At 37.7% G+C, this 17,143-nt stretch overlaps 1 non-coding gene across 1 annotated transcript; it reads right to left on the reverse strand.

The window, feature by feature from the left end:
- Nucleotides 1–9,964: 9,964 nt before the first annotated feature.
- Nucleotides 9,965–10,071, reverse strand: LOC114614886. The gene has a single exon (XR_003710397.1). It is a non-coding gene; the product is annotated as a U6 spliceosomal RNA (small nuclear RNA).
- Nucleotides 10,072–17,143: the final 7,072 nt, after the last annotated feature.

Consider the following 17,143-nt stretch of genomic DNA (forward strand, 5'->3'; position numbering starts at 1 on the left):
GTAGGTCAGCTGGAAGCTTGGAACATTCTCACCCTTGTAAGTGAGGATGTAAGTAAGGGCCTGATTCCCAGGCCAGTTATTAAAGCCTTGAGAAGCCATCAGAAAACTGAATTACAGTATTGTACTGTTGGCTTGAGTTCCAAGTCACTGGAGCAGATCATTAGTGAGTCAAAGCAGTCAAGGAAAAGGACAGATGTAATTAAGGGCAGATATAAGTAGAGCTTCTCTATCCACAATAAGAAATAATACATGAAAGTAACCTTCAAGGATATTCAATGTAAAGTAAGATGCTGGATTCCCTGCTCTTGTTTTAAAATTCTGCTCAATAGTTGCTGCAGCTGCTGACTTCATGAGTATGGACACCTGCTTCCTGCTCACTGCCCACGGTGGAGATGGATTAGAAAGGAGCATTGTGTATAAACAGAGAGGTGAGAGGAGGGCTGTGGTGGGCAGTATGGAAGGCTTTATCCACTCAACAGGTCCCTTGTTTGTGAAAGATCTCCAGAGTCGAGTGTGCGTGTCACAGCAAGGCTGTGACCCATGGGAAAGGGATAATTCTAGCTATCCCCCCCTTTTTTTGAAAGCATCGTGCTATGAGAAGCTGGAATGGAACTCACAGTAATTTTAGCTTCCTGAATGCTAGAATTACTGTCATGTAATTATATGGCATGATGCCCAGGTGGAAGTTGAAACTCACATACCTTTGATTAGCCTATGTATTGGAATTAAAGCAAGAAAGTAATTAAGCCCATTTATTATCTGTACTCCATTGAACACAGATTACTAACTTGGTCTCTCTTTCTTTTGTATGTATAGTCTTTGAGGTATGGAGGGAGCAAGGGAAGTTGGTAGTGGTACTCTTTTTAAAGTGAATTTTTGTTGAAATATGTTTAGAGGACATGATAGAGGACAGTGAATTTCTGCAAAGCAAATATCGCAGATCCATAGACTAGTTTCACCAGCTGCCCGGAAGCCTTCTTGATACATCTCCTTCAAGTTGAATTTAAATGAAAACTGAATAAATAAATACGTTTCAAACAAGGGCATAAAGATAATAAATGAATTTTAATATTAGGAAGTAGGACATAGCTTTTATGATTTTGCCACTGAAAAATCTTAAAATTTAAACAAACTAACAAGCTAGTCCAGCTTATTAAAGGCTTTGCAACTTGGAAATTTTGGTAAATTTTTAACGTATTTATAGCTAGTGCAAAGATATGATACTTAATTACTTTCAAGAATAACTGATTAGCTTGAGGAAGTATAAAACATATTATTGAGTCTTTGGCAAGCATAATTTATAGAAAGGAGCAAAAGAGAAATAATTTAATATAAAAGGGTCAAGATTTATGTATCTTTGTAAGGTATTTTTATCAGCAATCAATAAATAAAACTAAGCACCAAAATGCCCTGAACTCAAATGTTCTAGTATCACCAAGACACAGTGTTAAATCAAGGGTTAAAAAGAAGTGACCAATCATATTGCTTTAGTGATGTTGTAGCTATTAAATCACATGAGCATATTTATTCTGATACACAGCAAACATGAAAAAATCCAATAACTCAACAGTATTCCTATGTTAGTTCATAGCTGTATAGAGTTGATTGGCAGAGTTCTTTGTGTAGGTCACCAAATCCTTTTGTTAACCTGATAAATCTCCATTTGGAGAACTAAGTTTATTATGCTGGCAGTCGCTGCAGGACTAATGTCCCATTTCCTTACAGGGCTACTTTTTCACTCCACAGACACCTGTATTCCATGTCAAGTAGACTCATCCATCTTGAAGCCTCCAGCTGCACAGTAAATCCCTCCAGTTATCTGAATCTGACTTTCTATTAATCAGGGAACACCTGTGCTTTTAAAGAGCTTATATAATTAGGTCAGGCTGGGCCTGCAAACTTTAATTTATATAGTAATTTAATCCATTAGTTTGATATTCTAATATATAACTTCACATATAACCTTTAAATTACAGAATATTGGGAAGCCTAAGATGAATGTTCTCTTCCAATAATACCCTTCCTTTTTAAAAAGTTAAGTCTTAAGAGTATTTATATGCAGAATATGTAGGTTTAAAAACAATATGTTCCCTGCTAATCCTTGATTTCCATAGTTAACCTAGAGTGTTTTGAATCTGGTATACAAGTTGCATTTTCTAGGGAATTCTTCCTGGTCGCTCTTCCACATTCCAACCTTGAGCTTGCCTACATTGTGCAGTAGAATGAAGAAAATGTTCCATCCAGAGAACTGTGTTCCAACTAATCCCACTCCCTCAATAGTCTCATTGTTGCCACAGGTTAAATGATACAGTCAAGGGGACCTTGGTTCAAGAACTGTCCATTTGAAGTAACTCTAGTTCACCATATCATATTTTATTCTGAAGAGAACCATTATTAAAAAGTCTTGAAAAATATTTTGTTTGTTTTCTGTCCAACATGATTGTACTTAGGAACATTCCCAGCATTGGTTGACATGACTGACATGTAAGTAGCATGAGAGTCAAGTTCATGCTACAAATTCCTGAGGTAGCTTCCTAGAACTCCCCTTTGTCACCCCATAATCATATTCATGAGTTACAGAAAGGCTACTTGTCCATTCTGTAACATATCAAGTAGCTCATGAATATGAACCATCAACCAAAGGTCATATATTACACACATGGTCCTGAAAGTGAGTTCCATGTGGCATTTGTCAGAGGTAGTCCTATTTTTCTACCAGTGACATTGAATTTGTAGTACTTGGGTCAGCCATAATTAATTAGGCATAAGAAAGCTAAATATTGCCCATGTTCATAAAATCTTCCAGACTTAGATTTCATTCCCAGGATAGCCCAATTCCCACAGTTTGAAGGCAGTACTTTCTGATATCTTGATGTCTTAGGCACACATTGACTTCCCCTGCATCCCTCTGCTAACCTCCATTCCTAGAGCTATTATAACCAGTGTGACGTTTCAGCAGTCCTTAGTACACTTGACTGAGGAGAATCTTGCTGACCAACTAGGATTAAGGATGTGACTCTCCTTTGTTCTCTGGTGGTTTAAACACAGGATTTTCAGCCCTTGTTTTCATACTAGTAAGAGACTTCAGTATGGAGAAAATCACCAAAAATAATCAGGAGCCTAGTACAGATAGGACCCACAGAACACAATTGCCAAGCAGGGAAGAAAAGCAATACTTCATATTGAACCAGGTTTCATGCTGGAAGGAAGCCAGAAGTCTGCTTTTTGAAACGATTTCCTCTCCTCCTCGCTCCCTATTCTTCTCTGGCCTATCATAATCCTCTCATCCCAAAACCTACACCTTGTCTCATAAAACCTACTTTATGGGCATACTGAATTTTCTCCCAAGACAAGCCTTTATTGCCTAGTGGTATAGTCTTTAGTGGTGTGAAAGACAATGAAGAAAGAGAAGAGACCCTTAGAAAAGAGTACAGTGAGGAGAGCCTCTGAGGAAACCCATCGCATTCCATGTGTTTTGTTTTTAAATGAAGAAGTGGAGGGAGATAGTATTGTTCCATTGATTGCTAGGAGATGAATGAGTAGGTGAATGTACAAGAGTCCTAGCTGGAACCAAGAAATTTAGAAAGCTCCAGCTTTTCCACCAACAAGTTGGTCACCCCCTAGCTCAGTACGACAAAGGATCTAAACTCTGTTCAGGGATCTGACAGTGAAGTCATGCCTAGTGACAAGGACATTGAATTTTTACCACAGAGTACATTTAGGTTAACTGCAGTAAAGTCAACTGATGTGTGAGGTGTATTTTCTTCAGCCTAACAAAAAGAGAAACAGCACTGGATTCAGTGTCATGAACAAACCAATTTCATTTTACTCAATCAGATGTTAGCATATGTCATCCACAGATACAAAAAGAATGGCTTCCATTTTAACACACACCTTGATTGTGTAGGAAAAATACTCCAAGGATCTGAGAATAATTTGTCACTCAATAGCACAACGCAAATGCACATCCTGGGGTGATGGGCATATCTACACTATCCAGTGCAGTTGCCACAAGACATCCATGTCTGTCAATACTTGAAACATGGACAAACAGTCTGAGGAATAGCATTTTAATTTTATTTCATTACAGTCAACTGCAATTATATTTAAATCATCACATATAATAGGGAAGGCCCAGCTCTAGACAAAACCCAGTAAGCAACACCCTGGTTTGAAATCTAGTTCAAAATGATTCATATTCAGAGATGTGAGAAGCTTTTTGTTGGTTTCCAGTTCTTACTTTATTCTCTTATTCCCAGCTGGAAGTGAATTGCTGCTATACAATAATTTCAAAATAGTCCTTCAATCTGTTCTAGCTAATGACTAATCATACCCTAGCTATAATTCTGAATGGATCACAAATCTCCTAGAGAGAAGTAATACCATTCTCATATATATCTCTAATGTGCTATACCTCATTTTAGACACTTAAATACTTACTGCTAGAATTTTTTGGAAAAAGCATGACATAGGCATTTAAACAAGGATAATTTAGACCAGAAAAGTAAGTGTGCATAGTACAAGAACAGAAAGGTGGTTTGTAGCATATATTGCAAGTTTGTCCTTCTGAGGCTCTGTGGAATATGTGGCTCTATCTCTGTGTATCTGTGTGTCTCTCAGTATGTTTATGTGTCTGTCTGCATCTATTTCTGTTTTGTCTGTGTATATACATGCATCTATGTATTTTTATGTGTCTGTGTGTCTCTGAGTATGCCTATGTATATGTGTCTGTGTCCCTCTGTCCCAACATATTCCTCTGTGTCTGTGTTTGTATATGCGAAGCTGTATAACTGAAATCTATATGTGTCTGTGTTTGCGTATATGTGTGGTGGCATCTGTGGGTCTTTGTATATGTATCTATGCTATGTAGGTATGTGTTTATGTTTGTCTGTCTTTGTGTGTGACTGTGCATATTTATGTATGTGTGAGTGATTGTGTATGGTTGTGTGTGCACATGCTGTTAATAAACAATGTCTCACAAGCAGTAGACACTTTACAGAGAAGCCCAGAATTTTTTCTAGGTCAGGCAAAACTTTATGAGTATATTTGTGCTTAAAATGGGCACTGGAAAACATAGGAGTTTTATATCAAATCCAGACATCTGAAATAATTTTGAACAACTCATGAAAACACTGTAGGTACAACTAATAAAATAAACATTAGTCAAAGTGCATCTATTTTAGTTAAAAATAAAAATTCATTGCCTCTTCTTTTAAGATTCCTCTTTTCAAAGGAATGCTTTGTTAATCAGAATTTTACCTGCTACAATACTTCTTTCCCCCAACCCCTCCCCTCCATAAAACTAAAGGTTTAAATTAATCCTTCCAGAGTGCAGTGCATATCGCTTTTGCTAGGAAGCAGCAACACCAGAATAAGCAGAAATAAAAGACACATGAAAAGAGAAGACACACAGAGGCAGTGGCTGCCCCTGAGCTGTTGACACCGGGGGTGGTGATGTCCATGACCACCACCTTGCAGGTTCTGGAAGCCCTCACTATAACAAAGCATATTCATTATATGCAAATGAAGTATACATCATTATACCAAGGTGTCAAATATTTTGCATGAACTTCCTTTGTTTAGGTACTCTGTACCACTCCTGTTGCAAAACAGGAAGTACCTAGAGCAGTGCTTCTAACCTTTCTAATGCTGCAACCCTTTAATGCAATACTTCATGTTGTGTTTTATGGTTTACAACCATAAAATCAACTTTTTGCTACTTTGTAAGTAATTTTTCTACTGTTGTGAATCATAGTATAAATACCTGGTATGTGGGATATCTGATATGTGACTTCCCTGACTGTCACACTCCACATGTTAAGAGCCACTGGTCTAGAGAAGCTCTCCATGCTGTATGAAGCTTTATAATAGCTATGCAGACAATTCAGTCTGTTGATGCGCAGTATAGCATTTCTCTTTGTATCATACCACACTCCCACAAGTAAGGCTTGTGCTTTCATTTAGTTATTCCTCTCTGCTATCTATTGGGGCTGTTCTATCACACTGTTGCCAGAATTCTACATCCAATAACATCCACTTCCAAAACCATATTCTCTATGACTAATGTTATTAAAGCCATTATGCAGGTCATACGGATTTTTTTTTTACATTAGTAATTAAAGATTTTCTCACACACATATAAAACATATAAATCTTGGGTGGCATGATTAAGATTAATGTCCTTATAAAAGAGACTTCAGAGAAGCTCTCTTTTGCCTTTGTACTTCTCTGACATGTAAGAACAGAGTCTATTCCTATGGAGGATGGAAAAAGGGTGTGCCATTTGGAAGCAGACAGCATCTTGCTCTATAGGTATCAACAATGATAGACTTCCGCCCTTCAGAAACGTAAGGGAGTAAAGATTTGTCGATATATTTTAAAGAAAGAAAAATGTTTAATAACATTTAATGTCTCTTCCTTATTAAAGAAAATAATAGTCCATAAAAATACACATTTATATCTTTCGGGCAAAAATATACCCTTTGGTTTTACCTTTGACAAAAATTCTGGATAACTTTTTTCTAAACTAATTTATATTACTACTTCACAATTTTACAGTATCAGACAAGGAACTTAAGAACCAAAGTGCTTTTTCCCCTTAATTTTAGCTCATGTTCATACTTTATGTTGTATAACAAGTGGCTTTTTTGAGAAAATTAAATTCATTTTCTTAAAGTACATTTCTCTGGTAATTTACTTGTCAGTACTTACTAAATAAATTACTAAATTATAATAGCCAGTATTATTATATTGACAACAATTACACTCTTATAAATGGCCAGGCCATTTTTAGGCAGGAAAACTTTTGAGCATTTAACATATTGATATCAAATCAGTGCTAGTTTAATTTTGTAGTTAAGTATTTGACAAGTCAACAAGCCAGACTTTTCAAGTATACATGTGTTCGAGACAGTAGACTGAGCTGAACTGAGGAGCAACCCTAGGTTCTGAAGTTCTCTGGTGTTTTATGAAGCCGACCATCAGGGTCCTAATATTGCTACTGGCCATTCATTGGGGGAGCTACTGAATTTTCCTGGGTCACAGCTTGGTCAATTGAAAATTTGTCTTGACTTCCGGTCTGGGCCCGAGCATACAGCAGGTCACAGGTGGCAGCTCTGTACCCAACACCAGAAAACCGAGAGAAAGAGGGACTCCCAGGAGCTTTAACTCAGGCAGCATCCCAGGTAAAAATGAATCACCCATGATGTCTGCTGTTAGAAGTTCTAATCCAGATGCTGGCCTCTGAACTTATACTACTCACACCTTTGAAGGGCCACTGACAAGAACATCAAACAGCTAGAGATTGACATCACTAATCTGAAGAAATCCCTCGTTTCACCTTCTGAAGAGACCTCCTAAAATCACAAAGATCCTTATTGGACTTGATTTACTCTATTACAATAGAAAAGGCTGTGTACAGCTCTTGACTGTGTACAACCCTTAAAGAAGAAGGTTGCCTTTACATAGACAAGACAAGAAGGGTTAAAGAGAGCATGAAATAGGTCAGTGAAGGCCCTAAGAAAAATCAGAGAGAGAAAGAGACAGATGAATGCTAGTACAAGAATTGGAACCTCTCCAAGGTTGTCAACACTATTTCCTCCCATCTTAGGACCATTATTTTGGTTCTTTTTGCTTTTTTCTGCTGGTCCCTGGCCCTCAAATAGGCAGACTAACTCTGTGATACAACAGATAAATAATTTGGTAGCAAAACCTACTCAGATACATTATCATAAGTTAGCTATGGAGGACCACAAGACTCAAGATGAGGTTTTTACTTTATACAGGGTGTTCCCAAAACTCATCTCCACCCAACCTAAAAGGGGGGACTTCTGTCCCTAGACCAAGCAGAGAGTGGCCACCCAGAACCCCCTCTGACAGGCAATCTGAATTCTTGCTTAGGCTGCGAGGCTAAGCACTGCAAGGGAATATAAATAAAAGATAAAAATATCTCTCTGGGTTCCCTGAGGGACAAGCCTGACTGCATAGGGGTTGATGTCAAAAGTATCCCCTCTCCAGGAAAAAGACATCGGGACGGGTATGGGCCTCATGCCTCACTGGACGACAGGGTGACTGGAGCCATTACAAGGTCCCCTTCAAGTACTGGAGGTCAGGCCTCTATCCCTGCCTTCGCGAGTTTAGAATTGCTACAGCTCTTCTATACTTAGAGAAGGGAGGAGATGTCAGGGGCAGCCCTGCTTACACACTGAAGGCCTAAAATCAGCCATAGCCCTAAAATCAACAATGGGCCTGTCATGCATGTATGCTATCACCAAGTCTTGGGTCTCAGTGGAAAAACATTGAAACTGATGGCTATAAGCTAATGTAAACAGGCAGCTTTTGTGGAAATTTACAAGCCTGAGTAGTCATAGACCTTGTAAATAGGTAGCCTTGGCAGACAATACCAACTTAGATAAGGACAAGCGAGTCATAGGCAGAGTCATAGTGACTTGTCCCCTGAACCTTCACCCAGCCGATACTCAGTTCTGAAGATATCTGTATTCCCCCTGAACACCCACACTCCAGTGTCATTCCCTTCCCCACATCCTGCATTTCTGTGTTTGTAATCCCTGTGTGAATGAATTACGATTTGAGAAAAAATAAATTATAAAAAAATAAAAAATAAAAAAAGGAAAACTCCAAAAAAAAAGAAGAAAAAGAAAATTTGTCTTGTTTTATTTGGTGGGAAAGTATATTTGAAAGAATGGTTTCTGAAATTTCCAAACCCATTTTAGTGTTGTTTTGAGCTGCGGCTTAAATCAGAAGACTTTCCTCCACCATTTGTTTTGACCCTAATTTGTTATAATTGAAGTTGGCAGAAATATGGGTCTATCAGTGTCCTGATAGATCACTTGGAAATTTTCCTCTGGTAGACACACTACAATAACTTACAGGCTGTCATCAAAATAGCCTAATCTGCATGAACCCCTAATACTTCTCTAAACAGATAGCTTTGAACCTACATTGGGAAAAGTTTTCTTGAAAAAAAATTTCTTGAATTCTGCTTATTTGAGTAAAAAATAAAAAGTAAAATATTGTGTTGTGGTAAATATTATTCTGAAGTTTATTATTTCACATAGACCATATAGTTCCTAAATAAAGGATACAAAAAGCTTTAGATTTATCATAAGCATCAAAGCAGTAGTGCTGAGCAGATATCAACATTCTATGCTACTTTGTCTACTTCCCTGTTAATAAGTCCAAGATACTACTTGTCATATTCTGCCTGGGCTGCTTTTCATGAGGCCAGCCCACATGGCCATGTGCTCACTATTCATGCTAGCCTATGGTGACTTCTTTACTCTGCCTTCCTTTATGGTTCCTGCTTGAGGCTCTATGCCAGGAATCTGAAGTCCCAACTACCTCTCTTCTACCCAACTTCAGGCTGTAGGCATCTTTATTAACCAATCATGGATAACTTGGGTGGTAAGGTTTACACAAGAAAAGTTATGTCATGAGGATTTTCTTGTCGTGGAGCGACCAGATCTTGGGGTATAGAACTTGGCAGTGGAGTGCAAGCAGCATCAGACCAAGACCCTACAGGCTTGAGGGATCATGCATAATAATTACTTCCACAGTTTCTAGTGAGAGTCAGGTGGACTAGATGCTGTGCAGAATATGGAACACATATGTCCATAAAACTTACAATAGGAAAGCAATAAACAGCAGATGCTGCGTGCTTAATTTATTTTAAAATACTGTGGAAGACTACATTTGAGAGAATATGAAATATGAGTTAAGTATAAGCTGTGTGTTCTTTTTTGCTTCTTTTTTGCTTTTTTTTTGCTTTTCTTTTTTTTAGCACTTTTTTTTCTCTTTTTTGGTTTTTCGAGACAGGGTTTCTCTGTGTAGCCCTGGCTGTCCTGGAACTCACTCTGTAGACCAGGCTAGCCTCGAACTCAGAAATCCTCCTGCCTCTGCTTCCCAAGTGCTGGGATTAAAGGCGTGCACCACCACCGCCCGGCAAAAAAATATGGAACGCTTCACGAATTTGCGCGTCATCCTTGCGCAGGGGCCATGCTAATCTTCTCTGTATCGTTCCAATTTTAGTATATGTGCTCCTGAAGTGAGCACATAAGCCGTATTCTTAAAGGAAGGAGAATAAGAAGAAAAATTTCTTTGTGTTTCTATATTATGGAACTACACAGATATATGTATCTTGTTTTATATATATATATATATATTATATGATATACACACACTCATGTTGCATATGTATGCAAAGAAATGAGACAAACTATCTTTCTGGTGTTACCAATTATTCAGTGTCTCTTGAAACTCAGATTTTTGAAGAAGCTGTGGGAGCCAGGCTGAAACAGTAAAGCCAAGGAGCAGGCGGCAGAATTGCTTTGAATTCTGCATTGATTTTGAACTTTATTTATGGGAAATGGTGATAATTGTCATGCTTTACACAGAGTGATAAGGTTTGCAAGTGACAGGCAGCTTGTATTGTCGTACATTAATCAATATCTGATGTGCAGGCAGAGGAAGAGTAGTATGATCTAAGAGGAGGCAGAGTTAAGTTGATTGCTCAATTAATGCGGAGACAAACAGATGTCATGTAGGGGCATTTTAGATGAATGATTGGTAGAATTTTTGAGGTACTAAATAAAGCTAAGGAAAATAAAAGAATCAAAGGTATACCTGGGATAATATATAGTCAGAAGCCATCTAGGAAAGACTAATGCATGCAAATAGTTTTCTAGAGATGGCCCATTTTGCACGGCCTGAGAAGGGTGAGCTCGGAGATGCGAAGTCACCAGAGACTTCATCCCACGATTGCTTTTTGCTTCCCTGTCACTATTACATACTCTAATGATTCCTGGGCATTAACCCACCCTATTCAGATCCCCTACAGATCATTATGAAGATGTACTCTCATTTAATAATCCTGTACAGATGAATTGATAAGTTCACAACTTTTGATAATGATTTTATAGAACTCTTAAACTAATACAAATAATTTTCATGCCTCCTCCAGAATAAAGCTGAAAATAAAGCTCTGAAAACTTTGATGTATCGTGGGCAAATTGCACTAGGAGAAAAAAGTAGGCTTGAAACAAACTTGTGATCAAGGTCAAACATTCATTCTAGGTCAGGTCCAAGGATGAAGCCACAGGTGGTCATCATGATAAATCAAGGCCGCATGAAACTTTTACTTTGAATATATAATGAGCTTATAGAATGAAACAAAGCTTTAAACTTACTATCAACATTTTTTCTGTAACTCCCCTTTTGTGTAATATTTCATCTGTGAGATAATTTTATAAAGAATTTTTGTCTAAAAAGATATAATGCCAGAGAAAAGAAATAAAATGTGGCTCAGCCTGATATACCAAATGTATATATCTGTCTGTAGGTATATATGTATGTTTGTAATATGTATGAATACTTGTGAAATTGTTGACACAGGTGGTCAAGCCTAGCCAAAGTGTGTGTATCTGTGTATGTCTATATGTGCATTTGAATTCTCCATTTCTTTCTCTTCTCTGTGGTGCACAAAGAGTTAATGGACTCTGAACATCTTGTCTGATCATCAAGAGGCCTGAGAGTTCAAGAACAAAGAACCTGAGTAGTTGACATTTTTTTTCTTAATCCCCTGCTGCCAACAGCAGGAGTCAATTGCCAGAAACCAGTGGATTTTAGCCACAAAATAGCAAGAAATAGTTAAGATTCAATAGGCCATTGGCTTCTGACCACCAAAACAATAAGAGAGAGTTTCAAGGCCAGATATCATTAGTCTTTGGCCTTTGTCCAATGCTGTAACCCATCTCAGTACCTGTGATGATAGGAAGCTCCCTGGCAATATATTAGATAGCTTGGATAAATGGGGACTGTCAACTCATTTGCATACCACATTTAAGATCTCAGCCTGGCCAGATACTCTACAACTTATATCAGAGTGTAGCCAGGTAAGTCTCCCTGATCTTCCCCTTTGCACAGGTTCCCTAAGCCCACAGATCTAGACTAGAATCCATGCACACCCTAGTCTTGTCAGCTCTGCTCACATGGCCTACAATCCATAGGCACTTGTTGCATCAAGCCAGTCATAGTGAGGGGAATAGTGAGGTGAATCTACCTTGCCCTCCTCATTATGATCCTCCTAAAACCCCAGATCTGTTTACAAATTCCAGGCTGGGTCCAGGATGCACATCCTATGTAGCAACCCAGCCAAATGTGTCCATATGACTTCATTTTATCTAAGGTATTATATCCTCTGCCTAGCCCAAACCTCATATCTTCTGCTCTGTCTCAGCTCTTGTGTCCAATTTAGACACAGAATAAATATAAGAAGACAAATGCCCAGATGTCATTGCAAAAAATACACACACAAAAGATCTAGGCAGTGCTCTCACCAACCTCAAATCCACCAGTCCTTTAGAAATATTTTCCAGTGAGAATTAGCTAGATAAATCCAGGGTACAGAATTTAAAGGAACAGTTATAGACCTCATTGAAGAATTCAGGGAATAGCTCAATAACGGTACTTGCTCCACAAATGTCATTCATTCTCAGTGACCCAACTGAGTTTCTTTTTCCCATCCCTGCCACTTGAGATCCCTCTAACGAGAGATACTGTCACTAAGAAACATATCACAATCCCTGTTGAACCTCGTAAACTAGCAATTATTTCTCAAGTTCTCCATGTTGTTTCTATATGTGAAGAGAAGGCAAGAAGTGAAGCTAGCATATTGTCAGGTTGTTTGTCTCATTTTTACTGGACAACATAACACAAGGAGACAGTAAGGAACATATATCATGCCCTGATAATCACTTGATCACCTCTTGGAAGACTATCATGTTCCACTGTCATACTGTAACAAAATACCACCTACTATACAATTTCTAAACATTAGAAATTTGTTTTATACAATCACGGAAGATGAGAAGTCAAAGATGGATCAGGGCTTCAAAGTCTAGTGGGGTCCAGTCACTACTTCCACAGCCAAGCCTTTCACTGTCTTACACATGATTGAAGGTGTAAGATAAAAATAGGCCCAACCACTATCCCATAGATTCAGTTCTGTATCATCTCAATGTCTCAACATATATCTAAAAGAATGCCTATGAACCAAAGCTTACACACCGTTGGTTTGGATGTTCAATGGAAAGGGGTAGTGCCCTTTTTTCTGGGAAGGTCTTGGTGACCAGGCCTTGATAGCTAGAATCTTCAGAGCTGAAGTTACATATTACAGACCAGAAATGATGAATTCATCCTTTCAATTGTGTGAAGATGGCGAGTATGTTTTCTATTGTCAACTACTATCAGAATCAATAAATTACAACACTCAGTCTCATCCTTCTTCTCCTCATATCCAATATTTAATCACACAAGAATGTAGAAGCTCATTTTCCTTTCCCTACTTTAAGACAATAGCAAAAATGATAGTGTATGGACAATGAAGCCACCTAAAGCTACTGATGTTTGTCATCATTCCTTCTTCCTCATCCTGTTTCCTGAAACTTCCTTTCCTATGCATTGACTCTACAGCACATCTTAATTTGCATTTGTCCCTAATACTCTATCTAAAAGCATAGAGTATCCCATTTTAGTGGAATCTATTCTTCAAGGCACTTAATGAACTGGTGCAATTTCAGATATTCTGGGCATGTGCTGTGTTCTATCAGATAGCATTTTCTTTGCAAATACTGAGGAATTCTGGATTCTAAAAAATGTTGAGGCCCAAAATTTCTAGATAGATTGTTGCTCTTTATTTACCAAACAAACTAAATAGACTTGGCAAGGACAAGATTATGGCTATTGTCAACAACCACTACTCTTTTCCATTATGCATCCACTCTTCCTTTAAATGCTTAGCCTTTCTCTAACCTATGATTGACCAACACATCCTGCCCAGGATTTACTCTTCAAGAAAACTTGCCCTTCTCTTCATAATATTTGCATAAACATCTTAAAGGTATAATTTCTATCTTTAATGTTTTCATCAATTATGATTTGTTATTATATATTTACCATTGAAAGTGAAGACTTGAGTCAAGAATTCCAGTATCCTCGTGAAAAGCTCCATGTGGCAGTGTATACTGTAATCCAGAAAGACAAGTGACTTTCTGGGCCTTGCTAGCCAGCCAGTCTAGCACAAGTGGCTAGCTTCTGGTTCAGTGAGAAATCCTGTCTCAAACAAGAAGAACAACTAATGAAAGCTCCTAAGACAGACTTTTTCCACCTACAGGCATGGACATATGTAATCTTTTGTACCAGCACCAACATATAACCTCACACACATGACTGCATGAGCAACCACACGTTAATTAACGTAAACTAAAGAAAGCTATCCTTTATATTAGCCCAAGATAATCTAAAATGTTCTTTGTCATGGTCTATCAATTGCTCAGAGGAGGAAGATAGTGATCACTGGAAAAAACAATGACTAGAATAATGTATTTTGCCTACATTTCTCCCAAGGACTGTTTCTGTGAGCATATCGTGGGTTTTAAAGTTATCTGGCATTATAGCTCCATCAAGTGGTAAAGTCGACAAGAAACTTTCATAATTTTCTTAGTTCAAAAATGCCTTGTTTAATTTTTATGCTGAAGTTTTTCTCAGGGCCAAATCAAGTTTCAGACTGTAACCAAGTTTCACTTCATTTATGAGCCTCCCCTGAGTTCTATTTTATTTGGAAATTCTGAGCATTTCAAACATGAACAGATACTATAGATTTGTGTGTATGTGGAAACTGAAGAAATCCTATTGTTTACATTTGGATTCTTTGAATATCTGTAAACTTCCACTTGTCAGTGGATGTTATGGCTGAGCTTCAGATCCTTAATGACTTGTGGCCAGAGGCATCAATTCCATGGCATCTGGCTTTCTCCAGGTGGCTACTCATATGAAGCGTATGGCATGCACACAGCATCCCTCAGAGCAACAGGCTGAGGCAGAAAGACTAAAAGAGGAAGCACAAGGTGCAAGTCTGTTATTTTGTAGCTTAATTCCCAAAGGAACATTTTATCACTCTCCCTGATCTTTGCATCTATTAGATAATAGCCACTTTGTGCAGCTTGCTCAGGAGGTGGGATCATTGGAGTTGTCTGAGAGTTATTCTACAGGTTCTCTTCCTAAAAGGAATACACAACCTCTGAAATTAATTTACCTTAAAATTTTTTATTCTAAAAATAATAATCTTATAATAAACAATACAGTTTAGTATGCTCAAAGTAGCATCCAAATGTTACCTACATATATACACATCAACTATTAATTCTATAGTTTTTGAAGCCTTATTCAGTTACAAGTATTGCTATTCCCTTTTTTTCATCTTTGAGAATTTTCTGAATGTAAACTATGTTTTTGATCACATTCTCTCTCAATTATTCCCCTATAACTTCCCTGTTTCCTCCTCCTGTTCTTCTTCCAATTTAATACACTCTAAACCAGTTAGTTTAGTAACTGCTGCCTATATGACTGTAGGTTTAGGGTGATCCACTGAAGAATGGACAACTGACTATACATATTAAATAAATGTAAGACTTTTAACTATCATCATGTATTTGACCCACTAATGGACTAGTCAGATTACTTAGCTAACTCCAACATATATGTATGGGCAGACCCTTAGATATTAATAAGTATAGTAACACCATATTTTAGAATTTCTATATAAGATTTTCTTTTTAAATATATGAGAAGAGTTGTAAGCTAGTTTATCAAAAATAATAATTGTCACTACATAGACTCCAAACTTGCAAAATATTTTAAGCTATATTTATTAATATTTTGTTAAACGGCTTAATTCCTATAATATCAATAATGCACATTAACTTTTAAAACATGCAAATAGTAAACATTAAACATTGTTGAAACATACTAGGAAATAAATCATTGAAGAAAATCAAAAAGAACATTGAAGTTTCCAAATAATACTATTGCAATAAGAGTGATTTTGATTTGATCTATAACCAGAAGAGGGCATTAGGAGACTGTCGTAAGAAGAAACCCATTTGTGGAGGGACTTTTGTCCAAGACTAATGAATTATGGCATACAAGAACTATATGCTGAACTATCTTAAAATTCATCAGATGAATCTACTTTAAGCCTGCAGTTTTCTTCCAAACTGAGAATTTCATGACCAAATGGTTTAATTTTACAAATAGCACTATACCTGACTTCAACCAAGGGTGTAAGACAGATGAGTGATTCATTGTCAAAATTCACAGTGTCCTAAAACAATCCTTAGGACTTTCTTCTAGAATTATTATGAACAAAGTATGATCCATCAAGTGGCTTCTACCAAGGCTGAGTTCTCTTCTATTGTCCCTTTTGAGACCAGCCTTTCTCTCTTCTCAGCCTTTCTTATGTCATAGCATAAGAGGGGGGCAGAAAAGGACACTGTGGCTACTCATTGACATATTAAAGCCATTGCACCTTAAATTTTTAAAAGATGTTTATTGCATTGTACAATTATTTGTATGTATATTTGCTTTTGTGGATGTGGGAAAGGGTTTTCACATATCTGATGGTGCCCATGGTAACCAGAAGAGGGTACCATATTCTCCTGACACTGGAGTTGTAGGAAGTTGTGACCTACCTGACTGGAATGTGAAAACTAAACTCTTTTGGAGCAGCAGGTGCTCTTAACCACTGAGCCTTCTCTCTAGCCACATAACATGAAAATTTTTATCTCAAATAATGTTTCTGGTAAATATTTTTCTCATTTCCCAAATGGAATCTAAATGACTCCAGCCAGTACATCTTCACCCAATAGCACCCCCCACTACACAGTATTATGCACACACACACACACACACACACACACACACACACCATAAAAGTTTAAACTTTACAAAGACTTAAACATTTAAAAAACAGACTGATACTAGAAAAAATAGATAGAAATCAATAAAACAGAACCTAGCATCCAGATATTAACTGTGCACGGTGACAAGCACCTGTAACTCCAGTCCTCAAGGGCAGAAGTAGGTGGGATGCTGTGAGGTGGTCTAAAAGAAGTAGGAGGGGGAACAAAAGAGCAATGAAATGTTTGTGACAAAGAAGTGACACCAGGTGTCAGGAGGGTTCTACAGATAAATACTCTTCTCACAAAGCCTGAAAACCTGAGTTTGATTGCTGAGACCCACATAGTGGAATGAAATAATACCTCTGTAAATTTTCCTCTGAACTCCACAC

This window comes from Grammomys surdaster, unplaced genomic scaffold (genome assembly GCF_004785775.1).
Source record: "Grammomys surdaster isolate TR1022 unplaced genomic scaffold, NIH_TR_1.0 126531, whole genome shotgun sequence".
Lineage (NCBI taxonomy): Eukaryota > Metazoa > Chordata > Mammalia > Rodentia > Muridae > Grammomys > Grammomys surdaster.